This window comes from Notechis scutatus, chromosome 2 (assembly GCF_049901735.1).
Source record: "Notechis scutatus isolate UNSWTSFEM ecotype Mainland chromosome 2, rNotScu1.2, whole genome shotgun sequence".
Classification (NCBI taxonomy): Eukaryota; Metazoa; Chordata; class Lepidosauria; order Squamata; family Elapidae; genus Notechis; species Notechis scutatus.
The window spans coordinates 185379538-185391592 of NC_142010.1; positions in this window are offsets into that span (position 1 = coordinate 185379538).

The window sequence follows — 12055 nt, forward strand, 5'->3', positions numbered from 1 at the left end:
TGCATAGCATCCTTTTTCAGTGACATCTTGCATTGACCTCAAGGTGTGGGGAGGAATGGTCCAAATGGTGGATGTGGTGTTGCATTATCAGCCCCTCTCCTCTTTTGTACCTGTGCATGTAGATATTAGATCAGATTAACAGAGTTGGAAGGGACCTTGTAGGTCATCTAGTCCAACTCCCCGCCCAAGCAGGAGACCCTACATCATTTCTGACAAATGGCAGTCCAATCTCTTCTTGAAAGCCTCCAGTGATGAAGCTCCCACAACTTCCAAGGGCAACCTGTTCCACTGATTGATTGTTCTGTCAGAAAACTTATCCTTATGTCAAGGTTGAATCTCTCCTTGTTCAGTTTCCATCCATTATTCCTTGTCTGGCTTTCGGGTGCTTTAGAAAATAGCTTGACCCCTTCCTCTCTGTGGCAGCCCCTCAAATATTGGAACACTGCTACCCTGTCTCCCCTGGTCCTTCTCTTCACTAGACTAGCCATGCCCAGTTCCTGTAACCATTCTTGTTTTAGTCTTCAGGCCTTTAATCAGCTTAGCTGCTCTTCCTTGCACTATTTCCAAAGTTTCAACAGCTTTTACTGTAACTGGATGCAGTATTCCAAGTGTGGTCTTACTAAGGCTTTATGAAGGCTTTATGTACCAAAGGGATGGGCTGGCATTAGGATGCCACATCCTCCTACTGGCCCATTTTGCATTCCTCTTATCTGCCTCTGTGGGAAATTAGAACGGTTACCCAATACTACTTATAAAAAATGCTGCTGGCCATTAATCCAAATGTCAAAGAGAGCTGGATTCAAATCCCTGCTCAGACATAATTGTGAGATGATTTTTCACAAATCTGCCTTGTTGACAGTCTAAATTGTTCCACAAAGCTATTGGGAGAATGAGAATTGAACCATAAGGAAGTCTGAGCATGGAAGAAATGATACTTTCAAATTGTGGTTCTGGAGAAGGTCCTTGGGAGTCCCTTGGACTGCAAAGAGATCAAATTAGTCAATCCTAAAGGAAATTGTTCCGGACTAGCGGGCTTGAAAGCCTGCAACTCGGATTGGTCCGTAAACAGCGGGTCGTGATTGGTCGCCTCAGACTGATCTGATTGGCTTGTAAACGGGATGCCGCGATTGGGCGAACCAAGCGCGGCAAAGTCAAATTGCTGTCATTTGGCTGCCTAGCCGCAGCCAGCCCTATAAAAGGGGCTGCTGCGGCTAGGATATTTCGCTCAGATCAGAAGTCACTAATAAAGAGCTGTTGTTACTATCTGAGTCTCGTCTCCATTCTTGGACCCATCCTCCCATACTTAACAGAAATCAACCCTGACTGTCCTTTGGAAGGAAGATACTGAAGCTGAAGCTTGAATACTTTGGCCACCTAATGAGAAGAGAGGACTCATTAGAAAAGACCCTGATGTCGGGGAAGATTGAAAGCAAAAGGAGAAGATAATGGCAGAGGATGGGATAGTTAGATAGTGTAATTGATGCAATGAATGTGAATTTGGGCAAACTCGGGGAGATAAAGGGCAGTGGTGGGATTCAAAAAATTTTACTACCGGTTCTGTGGGCGTGGTTTGGTGGGCGTGGCAGGGGAAGGTTACTGCAAAATCCCCTTCCCACCCCACTAACCTGCTTTCCAGCTCCATTCTCCTGTGCAGGGCAACAAAAGAAAACCCAGCCAATCAGCTGGGACTCAGGAGGCAGAAACTAGATGGTGGCAGGGCCAGTCAGAGGTGGTATTTGCCAGTTCTCCGAACTACTCAAAATTTCTGCTACCGGTTCTCCAGAACTGGTCAGAACCTGCTGAATACCCACCTCTGATAAAGGGGCTTGGCGTGCTACGGTCCATGGCATTGTGAAGAGTTGGACATAACTTAATGACTGAAAAACAACAACAATATTGGGAGAATGAAATACATTTGTCCCCATGTCTTGAGCATCTTGGAGGAAGACTATACAAGACTGTCTGAACTGGTTTGCAAGAGACTGGTGGAAAATAACTGAGATTTTCAGGTAAAATAGGCCATCTTTTCCCGAGAAAACCATGACATGTGATCTTAGGCCTATTACTGTGCAATTTCAATGCAGCAGGGCCATGGAACAGAAATGAATAGAGCTTCTGCAATAACAGTCTCAGTGGCAAATTGTCTATAAAAGGCAGTGCTCTCAATTAAACATAGGGGGATTACTTGCAGCAGCCCTAAGATTTTTCTAACTAAATTGTTCGCTCAGCGGGATCCAAGTCATGTAGATTGTCTGTAAAATGAAAATTACACAACTTCTTAGAAAAGAAAAGAAAAGAAAAGAAAAGAAAAGAAAAGAAAAGAAAAGAAAAGAAAAGAAAAGAAAAGAAAAGAAGGAAAGGGATGGAAAATTAGCCATTGTATTAATCTGACAATGATTGCAAAGGAAATGTGTACTCTAGGAAGATTAATCACATTTATACTCAACAAGGAGAAGGTGCTTGAAATTCTCTAATCCTTGTTCACAGCTTTCAGGAAGTGAAATGTTTTACATAGTGTGGCACCTAAATCCCAACCATTTGCACAATGCATACCTTCCATTCAGCAACCTTTGCTGTTTTCAGACCCCTCTGCAATTAGGCACAAGGAAAGAATTAGCAGCATTCAGCAGAAAATGTTGCAGAGTTCCAGAGGCCCTCCCAAAAGCTCTGCCATTTTGAAGGATCAACGGAAGCTTCTGGAAATATGATTATTTCACCTAGGCTAGGATTGCCAGTATGAAATTAGGGATCAGGTTCTTTGATTTTAACACAATAATAATAATAAATCAGATTTTTTTCCCCCGAAATGTATGTTATTCTGTTACTGAAAATAAATATGTGTGGAGCAAATATTTCATTCTTCAAATCAATGGCTCAAAGTTTGTTGCTCAGCTCAGAACCTGGATGTTTATAAATAAATAGCAATAGCACTTAGACTTATACATTGCTTCACAGTGTTTTACAGCCCCCTCTAAGCCATTTACAGAGTCAACATTTTGCCCCCAACAACCTGTGTCCTCATTTTACTGATCTCAGAAGGACAGAAGGCTGAGTCAACCAGGGATGGTATTCTACCAGTTTGACCTGGTTTGGTAGCTCTGAGGATCATCTGTGAGCAAACCAGTTCCCTCCAACGATCAGCTGCTGGTCCGATCACCTGGTCCTGGTCTATACTGACTTTTATTTCCTGGTTTTGAAGCTCAGTTGCTTTGCGTGGCACAGCGGATTGCCGCACGTCAGCTGTTGAAGACACAGGGAGAGTGCAGGATTGCAGGAGAAGGTAAGTAGCAAACCCTCTACGTGCGCTTAAAGTGTGCCCACCAAACCCCACCCACAGAACCCGTGGTTAAAAAAAAAAAGTTGAATCCCACCACTGGTGTCAATCTTGAGTTGGTCAGGATTGAACTGCTGAACTGCTGGCAGCCGGCAGTCAGCAGAGGTAGCCTGCAGCACTGCATTCTAACCACTGAGCCACATGGGTCTAAAGCAACTAAAGATGGTTCCTTTCTACTGTGGTCGACTTTTAATTATCCTGGGGACATAAAACTAGGATTTGTATCTTCTCTGATTCAGTTGCTATATATCCTATATAAGCTACATATTCAGTTTATATGAGATACAGCGGTATCTTAGGGAAAAAAAAACACATTTTACAGAGATGCAGCATCCTGAAAAAAATGTATGAAAATTTGGAGATCCACTTCTCGTTCCTGTTCCTGGAATACCTACTTGGATTCCCACCAAGGTCCTTTTCCAATGAGATAGTTTGTATTATTCTTCCAATGCCAGATACTAAATTCTGCTTTACGTGCTGCATAGCAATGTGCCATCTTCATTTTTGATAATGTCTTAGGGCCCCATTGAAACCTTAGAGCCATTCTCAGGGGATAAAAATCTTGGGTAGTCACTGTTTGATTTGGAAGAGTGCTTGCCTGCCCAGAAAAAGAAATGAAATGTAAGCGAAAGGGCTGGAATGCTAGATAAAAGATGGAGTCCGCAACGCCTTTTCTTAAAGCCATGTCTTTAAAGCCTTAAAAAGGTCCAGTAGGGTAGGGTTGGGGTTAATCCAATTTTTGGGTGTTTCACAGGACAGAACCACAGAAAAGATTTTTCCCTAGGTCCAGAGGTGGTATTCAGCCAGTTCTGACACGTTCTAGAGAACCAGTAGCAGAAATTTTGAGTAGTTTGGAGAACTGGTAAATACCACCTCTGGTTGGCCCTGCCCCTATCTATTTGCTGCCTCCCAAGTCCCAGCTGATCAGCCGGGTCTTCTTTTGTTGCCCTGCACAGAAGAATGGAGCTGGAAAACAGGTTAGTGGGGTGGGGAGGAAATGGAGATTTTACAGTTTCCTTCCCCTGGGGTGGGGTGGAAATGGGGATTTTGAAGTATCCTTCCCCTGCCATGCCCACCAAGCTACACCACGCCCACCAAGCCATGCCCATAGAACCGGTAGTAAAAAAAAAAAATTGAACACCACCACTGCCTAGGCCCCACCATATGACATTTTCTAGCAGACAGATCTAGAAATGTGCCCCTCCTACTGAACTTAATAGGATAAAATAGATATAGCCAGGAATGTGGTCCTTGAAGTACTCTGGTCCCATGTCATAGAGGGCTTTATAGGACATCACCAGCACCTTGAATTGAACTCAGTAGCATATCGACAACTAATGCAAGTCATGGAGCAGGGGTATAATGTGTGTCCCTCAAGGGAGTGTCCATAATTCCCATGCAACTGAATTCTACACTAATTGTAGTTTCAGGTGTTCTTCAAGGGTAGCCCTGCATAAAGCACATTGCAGTAGTCCATTCAGGAGATGAACAAGGCTTGAATGACAATGAGAAGAACCTTCCAGTATAAGAATGGACACAACTGGTACACAAAACAAACTTGAACAAAGACTATCTTGGTCATGGTTGCTACCTGTTCTTCCCCAAATTTCATACAAGTTCTCTTGGAATAGTGCAACTTCAACCAGAATATCTGATGGTAAGTCCCCAGAACCAGGTATCTCCAAAACCAGAATCAGTCTCACTAAAGTTGAATTGAATCCTGTTTTTTTCTCCAAACTGTGTTATTTGCCTTTGTATCTTGGCAGTGCTGCATAGCGAGACTTAAACCATGAGTGGGTATACTTCAAATAATCCTTAAAGATCCAAAAAAAGTTGTCTGCAAAGTCCTCTTAATACTTTTTAATCATCCTAGATATAAGCTAGTGCTTTGATGAAGTGATTATATCTAAGCCATAGAGAGCTTAGCCTGATAGAATAAGTATTGTTTTGTAAAAATGCTGTTAGATGCTTCCAAACGTTCAAGGTTTTCCTTGAATTAGTTTGTACTATGGCCTCAGAAGTATTAATTTAATAGCTTTTCAACTGCCTGATTTGAAAATATATTATAGCAAGAGTTCATTCCAAATTCATTTTTCACTCAAGTTCAGCCTCTAACGTGACAAACACACCGAGTCTTGAAATATAAGTGGGAAGTGATCAATGAGGGCCACCAGAACAGACAATGGCTGTTATGATGGCCCTCATTGATCTGCAATAAATAAAATCTAAATAAATTGGTGGGCATTCCTGTGCTACTTTGAATGGAGGATTGACAGTGCCCAGGAAAAAAAGAAAAACAACTTTATAACCAGTAATGATCCTGACTCAAAACAGAATCCCCCTCAGCCAAACAGTAACAATAGCAATCAGTGGCAATAAAAAGTAGTGTGTCAGTAAAGCAAATTGAAGAAAGTTTTTGAACCAGTTTTTAAGACTGTATGAGCATAAAACTTCCTCCTTAATCCAAAATATATTGGCTGCTGTGATTTTCAGGAAAGCCTATTTATTTCTACCCTGCCTTTCTATTCAAGACAGTTGCCTCATTTTGAACAGGGAACATTTGACATTACAGATCATTTGTCATATGCAAGCGATGCCAGGATTTCAGTGAATCAAGGATGCCAGATTAATTCATAACTATTTTTAAAGCAAAATAGAGTGATCCACCAGCACCATCCATAATCCATTCACAGAGTCCACTACTATGCATCTCCATATGTATTGTTTTTTTATCCAACTCCTTTCTCTATTTCAAAAGAGTTGGACCAGGCATAAAACTCCTATGCAATTGAGTAACATCCATCACAAACTGTTTCTTGTTCAAAAATTGGCTGCAAAAATATTTCTGCCTTGGAAAAGTTGAATAAAAAATGTGCATTTTTGGCACAGTTGCAGCCAAGGTATGCAAAGAATAAATAAGGTAAATAATAAAATGCACAATATACTTCAGAACTTTGAGAGAACAAACTGAATATATGCAAGGCAGATATGGATTGGGTATAGATTCATATTTGAACTTAGTTTGGTGAACCAGCTTGAACTATGGATGCTCAAGTTTCCAATGTTTCTTTTCACTGAAAATGGGCTAAAGTGGAGATGTTGAAATGACTTACATGGGAATTTCTCTTCACTTTATCTTCACAATAGCAATGTTGTGATCTTATGGCTGAGAGTGGACTCAAAATGCAAATGGCATTTGGTGTGAATCCCAAAACAGCTTGAATTTCTCATTTGCCTGGTTAATCAGGCAGCACATAATAGTTTCCATTCATCATGGATTTGATTATGGATCCCCAGATGGGAACTGAAGTTTATATTCTGGTGGAAATCTGCTTTCCAGATCCTGATCCTGATTCTGATCAATTTCATCTTGACTGAGATTCCAAATCATCACTGACACTAGGGTTAGTTCTTTAAGCTTAGATCAAAACTGATCGTTCTTCAGTTCAGTCTTTGTGAACACTAATGGCTCATGCCCCCCATGTCCTAATTGTACCACAACTATCTGCAATGATATTGACTTTACTGAAGATAATGTAGAAAATGCAGTACATCACCTAAAACCACCCTTATCTATTGGCCCTGATGGCTTATGTGCATACTTTTTTAAACAGCTCTCCATTGCCATAGCAGAACCCCTAAGCATAATACAGTATATGAGATATCATTCAGAACCAGCTCCTTACCAAATCTATAGTCTTTAGCAATGGTTATCCCTATTTTCAAAAAAGGTGACCCCTGCCTGGTTGAAAATGACAGACAAATCTCATTGTGTTGTGTCACGTGCAAAGTTATGGAATCAATTATTAATCAATGCATTACCTTCCACTAGAGTCAAACAACCTATTCTCCAACAAACAATTTGGTTTCAGAAAAAACTTATCCTGCAATTTGCAACTTCTACATTGCAAAAACATATGGACTACATTACTTGACCAGGGCAAAGCAATAGATGTAATTTACATAGATTTTTGCAGACTTGAGATTTTACACATTGGTAAAAAAAAAAAAAAATCAATACATCAAATACAAACTAGACGGATATGACCTCTTTGATGACCCTCACTCTGTGAAAGACCTTGGACTTCTCCTATCAAATGACCTAAGTGCCAGAGCTCACTGCAACAACATTGCAAGAAAGGATTTAAGAGATGTAAAACTAATCTTACAAAGCTTCTCCTCTGGTAATACTGATTTGCAAACTAGGGCATTCAAAACCTTTGCTAAACCAATACTTGAATACAGTTCCACTGTCTGGAATCCTCACTGTATATCAGACATTAATACAATTGAGCAAGTCCAGAAGTATTTTACCAGAAGAGTACTACACTCCTCTGTTCGCAACAGAATACCCTGCACCACCAGACTTGAGATTCTAGGCTTAGACAAGCTTGAACTACGCCAGCTAAGATTGGACTTAAGCATAGTACATAAAATCATATGTTACAATGTCTTACCAGTTAATGAATATTTCAGCTTTAACCACAACAACACAAGAGCACAACAGATATAAACTAAATGTAAACCACTCTAAACTTGATTGCAGGAAGTACGATTTCAGCATCAGACTGGTCAATGTCTGGAACTCACTACCTGATTCTGTTGTCACATGCTCAAACCCCCACTCCTTTACCCTCAAAGTAGCCTCGATCAACCTCACCCCATTTCTACAAGGTCTGTAAGTGCACAATTGTGCCTACCGTCCCTGTTCTATTGTCCCCAATTATTAGTTCCTATTTCATGTATTTAAACTTACGTTTTATTCTTATTTCTATTATATTGTAAGTGTTTGACAGATGCCCATGAATTCCTTAGGATTTCTCTATAATTATTAAAAATGCCTTCACAGGGAACTCGTGGCATCATATCATCTCTTAACCACTCTCTGCCTTTCCCAACTCTTTCTCTGGAACTTTGCCAGAAAGCAAAACACAACATCCCTCAATTAGAACTGGCATACATCTTGGATTATCTGAAATCTGTCTATCTTGGTTAACTCTCTCTCAGCCTTGAGTCAAGAAATCCTATGTAGCAGAGATTTTTCCCATTCTTCTTGTATTAAATGCATGTATTCTAAGCAGGAGTATAAATGAACTCTGAAAGCTCCCTCTATTTTTATCTTTATTGCCTTACTTCCCCTCTCAGTAAGTGTATCAGTCTTGTTAAGTACAAGGATATTCCTTTTATTTTCTGATATAAGAGGGCACATGTTGCCTCTTTGAGTCAAGAGGGAAAATATTACTGAAGCTAGCTGATAAGACAAGAAGTGAGACAGAGAAAGAGAAATTTGCATGCAAGTTAAAGGGAGGACTGGAACATTTTGAACAGATCTGTGTTGAATGGGATATTTTAAATGAACTACAGAGTTCTGAAAATTCTTATCTTAACTTCACTACTCTTGATACTCTTTGCTGCCCCATCAGGAACTGTTTCCGTTGGCTTTTTCCTTCTTTGAAAGCAATGCTGCTGCTTCTTGAGATGTAAAATATGCCAGTTGGAGATCATGTACTATTCAGACATTAAAAAAGCATGAAATCACTCCTGCAGCGTGTGTGAGGATAATAAAGAGGAAAAGAAAAATGCATGCTTTCCTTTAATCTCCTAACAAGGGTTGGTGAACAGTTGTAGCAGTACAGTACAAGTTAAAAAGAAAGAAAGAAAAATATGGAAAGAACTCAGAAAAATGTGAATCCTATTTTATAATCCTATAATTTCAATTTTTCTTCATTCCCAGGTATCCATATCTCTCAGAGGGGAATCTTCACTTTTTGGGCCCTTCTTCTTTTGTCTTTTTTTTTTTTAATTTATTTTTAAGTCAATCCAGAAAAAAACAAGGGGAAGTTCATCCATGGATTCTTGGAATGGCTATGTTATGTTGGCCCCACTATTCAAAGGGAGCTTCTGGAAGAAAAGAGAGAAGTGGCAATGACATTTCTTAATGGCTTTTTTCTGCCAGAATGCAATTGCAGAAGGAGCATTGTTCCAAACAGACATTGCACCACAGCAAATGAAAACATATAAAGTATGAATAGAGTGTTCTTTCATGTCTTGCTGAAAAATACTAAAAATATTAAAATTGCTTTTACAGACAGCCTCTTCTCCGGAAAGCCACCTGCCAAAATTTGCAACCAATATTAAATTTTCCTTTAAGCGCAGCTGCACACATACTGAGTTGCAAGTGCAGAGGTACATATAAATATATGGCATACGCTATTTATATGCTTTCCCTCTCTTGCTTCTTGCCTTGTAGCTTAGAAGCGCAATCCTGAACATTTGAAGTCTCATGTTCCTGTAATAAAATTCCCTGTAGTTTAGGGTTAGATTGCAATTTCTACTTGGTCAGAACCTCAAAATGGAGGGTAATCGAAATTTGACAAAGCAATTGGAGAGAAACCTTATAGGGACCACTTATGGAATTGGGCGGAAAAGAGGATATCCTCTTTGCTTAGTTCAAAAGATTCTAATTATATCAATATTTAAAGTTTCCAATGTATCAAAACCCTGTCCCATAAGAAAGAAAAGTGGCCACACATTGAAAAAGGGCATCCGTTCTCTTTGGAAGAGGCCAGTGGAGTGTCTGAAAGCTAGGTTTGTAAGAAGCACCCGGATTGTCTATATGGAGATTCTCAGTCATCCAGATCACGGTTGTCTCAAAGATGCTTTTTCAAAAGGCAACTGGATTTTCCTTTTCCTTTCTTTGCTTTTTCCTCTCTGTTAAATTCTGAGCATGGGTGCAAGGAACGGAGACAAGTCAGAGAACTAGTGAACTTCAACTCTTTATTAAGGATTAGGAACAGAGCAAAACCCTGGGCAGCAGCAGCTCTTTTATAGAGCTGGCTGCTGACCCGTTAACCAATGAATTGTGTCCAAATGCTTACATTGTGCCCAATGAGAGATGTTCAACTAATAGCCAATCAGGCTGCTCTGTTAAGGACCAATCCCTGCTCGCTATCCATGGGCCAATCAAAGGTGCAGGATTACGAGCCTGCTTTCTCATGAGGTTGACAAGTTTTTATTAAATAGTTTTTATTAGTTCATAACACCTCTCCCCCCTAGGTTCTGTTTGAGGGGTGCGGTAACATACTCGCGTAGATATGCAGGTCGTTTCACCTGCCTGTTTGATTTTCGCTGTTCCACCGGTTTTTGTCTGCAGTCCGATTCCGATGGAACACTTTCAAGGTTTTCTGGTACGGCTAGTTCCGTTTCTGTGCGGGAGGACTCGGCGCGGCTATCGTTGTTGTTATTCCAGTCTCCTAGGCTTACTTCCGGGTCCCGTGGGCTTGCCTCCCTCGCGCTATTTACCTGTGGTGATGTCACCCCGCTCCCTGATTCTTCTTCAGGTTGCGTGTTTCTTTGGTTAGGTTGCTGGGTCCCCGTGATTACGTTGTCATCTATTTCGTTTTTGGCCTCCTCGATATCCCCCCCCCTTAGTTTGCGAATTAGGGGAGTCACGGGAGGTGGGTGCCAATCTGGATCGAAGCTGATCTATATGGCGTTTCCATGCTCTCCCATCATTAGTCTGTAGGCGGTAGGATCTGGGGCCGGTGGGTTGGGTAATGGTTGCAAGGACCCATAATGGGTCGCCAGAAAAGTTTTTAGCAAACACCAAGTCGCCTACCTTGAATTCACGACACTTCCCGCTAGATCCGAAAGGTTTTTCTGGTGAATAAGAAGGATGGAGATGGTCGAGGTGAGAGCGAAGTCTCCGCCCCATTAGCAGTTCGGCAGGCGTCTTATTCGTGATGCTGTGTGGGGTGATGTGTTGAAGCAGGAGTATTCAGTTGAGCTTGTCGTCGATGTCCCCATAGTCCATTTTATGTAGGGTTTTTTTTGACGAATTGTACCATTCGCTCCGCCCTTCCGTTAGCCGCAGGGTGCGCTGGCGAGGTTAGCGCATGGCGGATGCCCCGGTCTGCTAGGTACTGTTCAAAAGCTAGGGCAGTGAACTGGGGCCCGTTATCAGAAACTAAAACATCTGGTAACCCATGCGTTGCAAATAATTTATTCAGTTTATTAATGACTGACTCTGTTGTGGTTGTCTTCATCTTCTGGATTTCTAGCCAGTTTGAATAGGCGTCAACTGTTAATAAAAACGTGTGTCCTTTGGTGGGTCCCGCGAAATCAATGTGGATGTGGGACCACGGACCCCGAGGGGTTTCCCACTTGGTTGGCGTCGCTTTAGGTGGGGCGTTGCTAATGTCTTGGCACTTCTGGCACGTGGTTACCCAGGCTGCGATCTGCTCATCGATGCCCGGCCACCACGCACAGCTTCGTGCAAGTGCCTTCATGTGCACGATGCCCGGATGTCCCTCGTGTAATACTTTTAGAACAGTCTGTTGTAGCCTCTCTGGGACGACGACTCTATCCAGAGAATGCAGCCTCTCTGGGAGAAAAGTTCTGTCTGCCGATTCTTGAATGGTGCGAAATCGTCGTGGAGTTGGTCGGCTGGCCATCCTTGTTCGACCCAGCTGAGAACTCGTGCCAGGACAGGATCCCGTTTTGTCTCGATGGCGATGTCTCTTGCTGTTAATGGCGGCAGTGCAGCGTTTTGATTTGGAGCGTCGTGAGGGTTGGAGCTGGGTCGTTGACGGTTTCCGGAAGTGGGGAACGGCTTAAAACGTCAACGTGGGGAATGGCTTTCCCCGGGCGATGTTGCAACAGATAATTGTAGGCAGCTAGGAACTCAGATCAACGAGTCATTCTTGGCAATAATATATAGGG